We start from the raw sequence: 5,129 nt of genomic DNA, 5'->3' as shown, positions 1-5,129 counted from the left end.
TTCCCATATGAAGCGCCCCCAGTGGCACAGCGGTAAGTCAGCGGACTTACAACGCTAGAAACCGGGTTTCGATACCCGTGGTGGGCAGAGCACAGATAGACCTTTATTCCCTATCAAATGGCAGAACTAAACCAAAATACAAACTTAATATATGGCAGAACTACACCAAGATACAAACTTAATATATGGCAGAACTACACCAAGATACAAACTTAATATTGTTTTAAAACTACAAAATGTCTGCATTTTATCCTTGAGCACCGTTTAGTGACAAATTAAGAATAGTTTCCAGGAATAGTTCTTATATTCATTGAATTTTATCTATTTTAAGGGTTATTTAAGTGATTTATGAAGTGCTATATTTCACTGGTTATTTTTTATTTTTAATGTTTAAAGGATAATTTTAACGTCATTAAAGAGTACTTTACGTCCTTCATTATTTCCTATCTTGTATTCTTCCCGTACTTTATCAGACTACACCTCCTAAAGAGGGTAGTTAGTCAATAATAAAGGCCTATTTTAAATGTGTTTTCTTTGTTGAATAATATGTTCTTTGTTTTTCTCTCAAACATACATAACATGTTAAACTGTCTCCTCTTAAAGGGATTAGTTAGTAAGAGCTGTAAACCAAGTTTGTTTGTTTTTCTCTTCGTGTTTGTTAGTATTGTAAGGCAGAGGGTTTTAAGACAAAAATGAGTTATTCTAGTTTTTTGAGTGACATACAAGTAAAAATTGATTTAGTTTTTATATAAAGATTTAGTGACAGCTGGGTCAGCCTGGAAAGAAATGTAAACTAGAGGACCATACTGTATGTTAGATCCACCATTACTTGACATCTGAGTTATGTCATTCTAAGTTTTGACTTCAGTAAGTTACTCAGTTGTTCTTATATAACTAGTAGTAATGGGTAGTAGTAATAACTAGTAGTAATAGGTAGTAGTAATAACTAGTAGTAATACCTAGTAACTGTTAGCACAGTTTTGCACAGAGTACGCTATAAAATAAGCTGTAAAAACACGACCGCTCACAGAACATGGAGTCAGGTACAGATGGGGGTTTGTGAAATTAATATACTTTTCTTTACTCAGTTTACACCCCCACCCTCTTATGAACAATAGAGAAACAAGTCAGTAGTTCAAGGGTTAAAGGTCAACATTTGAAAGTTCTCAGCTGGATGTCCTACAAACAATATATATCGTAAGAGATCAGGTAAATGAATCCATACGATATTGTTTGTTTGTTTGACATGCTGCTGCTGTGCCACTAGGGGGCGCCCATACGATATAAATATTTCAACTATATCGTGAAATATTTCATTATTTCAATCAAATTGGAAATGTTACTAGAACGTTTTATTTTCTATTACTATTATTTTGATTAGTTTTACACATTATTTAAACTGTATCGCTTTAGATAAATTGTCAATTTATTAATTTTGGAGCATACGTGTAAGTTGTCAGTTTTAAATATTTTTATTGTTGACAATTTTTATTTTTTTACACTTGAAGGCCTAACAATTTGCATCATTTCCACAAGGCATTGGTTGTTAGGGGCGCTCGACTCGCAATGTGCTTGTCGCGGTTCGAATCCCCATCACCGAACATGCTAACCCTTTCACCCACAGGAGCGTTATACTGTAACCACCAATCACACTGTTCGTTTGTAAAAAAGTAGCCCAAGAATTGGCGGTGGGTTGTGTTCACTAGCTGCCTTTCCTCTAGTCTATTAGGGACGGGACGGCTAGCGCAGCTATCTCTCGTGTAGCTTTGCGCAAAATGTAAAACAAACCATCTCAACAATCCTCCAACTGAGCTTTTGTTTTTCATACAAGAACCCTCTATTGGCGTAAACAGAATTTCTCGTGTGTATGTTTTTTGTGTTTTTTTGTTTTTTTTTGGAAAAGCAAATATAACAAACCTAACTTTGAAAACCTTTTAAAAGTAAATATATTACTATCGCTTTAAGCAGGTTTTATAACAAATGTATAAGGATCACCGCTGTCAATTTGACAAGTGTCCCCATCTAGTGGTTAAAATTACATTTTCATTACTTACCTTCAATCATATAGAATTACACACAAAAATACCACATCATGATAACAATACAAACCATAAACAATATATATACATATAGAAAGAGAGAGTGTAGAGAAAGTCCAAACATCCTAAGATTGACCACATCATGATAACAATACAAACCATAAACAATATATATATACATATAGAAAGAGAGAGTGTAGAGAAAGTCCAAACATCCTAAGATTGACCACATCATGATAACAATACAAACGATAAACAATATATATACATATGTTTTGTAGAGAAAGATAAACGACATTGGGTGTGCACCCCTTGAATCATTTTTCCCAGCAATACCTTCCTGCAACTTCAATACCAGAAGTTATTCATTAAATGAGAAGGTTCCCCCACGAGTCCAGCTCCTTTGCTCCCAACCTCAAGGACAACCACCCAAGTGGCAGCCCATCACTGTGGCAACATTGATGGAACCATACCACCTGCACTCTGGCATCAGCATCTAGATCATTGGTGGTAGTCGCTCCAGTGATACAGAGGCACTGGTGTAAAACATGGCACTTCACATGAAGACCCTGATGGACGTGAAAGAGGAAAACATGGCACTTCACATGGAGACCCTGATGGAGGTGAAAGAGTAAAACAAGGCACTTCACATGGAGACCCTGATGGAGGTGAAAGAGTAAAACATGGCACTTCACATGAAAACCCTGATGGAGGTGAAAGATTGGTTACTTACTCGTACTTATAACTAAAGTACTCATCTAGATCTTTGTCCAATTTACTAGATCTTAACCTAAAGCGATTTCTAGTTAAGATCTAAATTAATACATTGAAAATATACCTTACAACAATGCACACAAAGTCAGTTGTGAAACGAGCTCCACCTTTAGTGAATGATCGTGTCTTGATATAGTGTCATGTGTGTAAAGGGCATTGTTACCACTAGCTTCTATTCCCTGACAAAAAAAAATACCTCTCTCATCTAACTAATTCATCTTTCTCGAAAGGAAACATATAAAACAACCAATAATTAACTCATTAACTATACTTACTATGAAAAGGGAATCTTGACTAGCTTACTTGAGCACCTTACCGCATCAAAACTTAGTATAATAAAAACTACAACAATTAAAAAAAACTAACAAAATCATATAAAGTATTAGCGTTGCATGGTCCTGTATTACACGTCCCTATCCCCGCTTTTTTCTTCAGCCAACCGATGTGTACTTAGTTCTAAAAACAAAAATAATATATTAAAAATAAAATCAAACTTTCGTGTCACTCAAGATACTGGAATAACTCATATGTACCCCCAGTAAAGCCATCTTCTTTACATTACTAATAACGTTTAAAGTGAAAACAAATTTACAAATACCGAAAGAAAAACGTTGGTTACCATTTTCATCTGGCCCCTCGAAGCGGAGCTAGTCTAACAGTTTATGTGTGGTTGAAAAAAAAAACAACAACACACCCTTTAATAATTAAATAACCAACAAAGAAAAATATATTAAAAATAGCTCTTTAGCAAAGGGAGTAGTGTAATAAAGTACGTATACATAAGAATCAAAAATAAAACAAAATATAGACCGTTAAACAATGAAACACAGGAAGTACTCTTTAAACAATTAAACACAGGAAGTACTCTTTAAACAATTAAACACAGGAAATACTCTTTAAACAATGAAATACGTGAGATACTCTTTAAACAATTAAACACAGGAAATACTCTTTAAACAATTAAACACAGGAAATACTCTTTAAACAATGAAATACGTGAGATACTCTTTAAACAATGAAATACGTGAAATACTCATTAAACAATGAAATACGTGAGATACTCTTTAAACAATGAAATACGTGAGATACTCTCTAAATAATGAAATACGCGAGATACTCTTTAAATAATGAAATACGCGAGATACTCTTTAAACAATGAAATACGTGAAATACTCTTTAAACAATGAAATACGTGAAATACTCTTTAAACAATGAAACACATGAAAACTCTTTAAATAATGAAATATATTACAAATCAAAAAAACTTTTACCACTGAAATAAAACACTACATAAAATACTCAAATAATCCTTAAAAGATGAAAAAGCAAAACCTTGAACATAGAAAGCTATAACTCTATATTAAAACCTTGAACATAGAAAGCTATAACTCTATATTAAAACCTTGAACATAGAAAGCTATAACTCTATATTAAAACCTTGAACATAGAAAGCTATAACTCTATATTAAAACTTGAACATAGAAAGCTATAACTCTATATTAATGCAGGTACATAGAATGAATTTTTATAAATAAATCACGTGAACGTTAAAAACAAAACAAAAAATAAGCCTTTTAAAGTCACATTCTGAAACAACCCTTGTATAAGTATATAAAACGATTACATATCTACATAAAGACAACAATGCTCACGATGTATATACACTCCAAACCAAACAAAATCCTTAAACCTAAATCTTAACTTAAACAACCGTAAATACATATGTGAAGTATAAAAATACAAAACTTAACCATACATATAAATACCTTGTACAAGGATAAACAAAATAATGGCAAAATTAATTTTACTTTACTAATTTTACAAATTAGGATAAAAGACAGTGTTACTCACCAAAAGAAGCCCCGATGGCAAACCCTCCAATGCGGCCGTGAGTTTTCTGTTTGGCGTGGTGGTCTGGTGGATAGCCTTCCATGTTCTCATCATATCATCTCGGAGATGATAGACCTTCTCCTCTAGCTGAGTTGGTGTTTCTCTTTATTTCAGTAGACAGTTTTGTTTTAATGATGTTACACAGAACAAAGACTCTGTTTATTTGGTTTCCTTTTATTGGCAGTGACGTTTTAACACTGTTACTTGCTAGAGGAATAGGTTCGTAGAGTGCCAGCCATTCTGTGAGATATTCAAGTTATGTTCAGTAAGTTAGTTCGTAGAGTGCCAGCCATTCTGTGAGATATTCAAGTTATGTTCAGTAAGTTAGTTCGTAGAGTGCCAGCCATTCTGTGAGATATTCAAGTTCCGTTCAGTAAGTTAGTTCGTAGAGTGCCAGCCATTCTGTGAGATATTCAAGTTCCGTTC

The sequence above is a fragment of the Limulus polyphemus genome, unplaced genomic scaffold (assembly GCF_000517525.1).
Source record: "Limulus polyphemus unplaced genomic scaffold, Limulus_polyphemus-2.1.2 Scaffold7836, whole genome shotgun sequence".
NCBI lineage: Eukaryota > Metazoa > Arthropoda > Merostomata > Xiphosura > Limulidae > Limulus > Limulus polyphemus.
Note: the sequence above shows the minus strand (reverse complement) of the source record.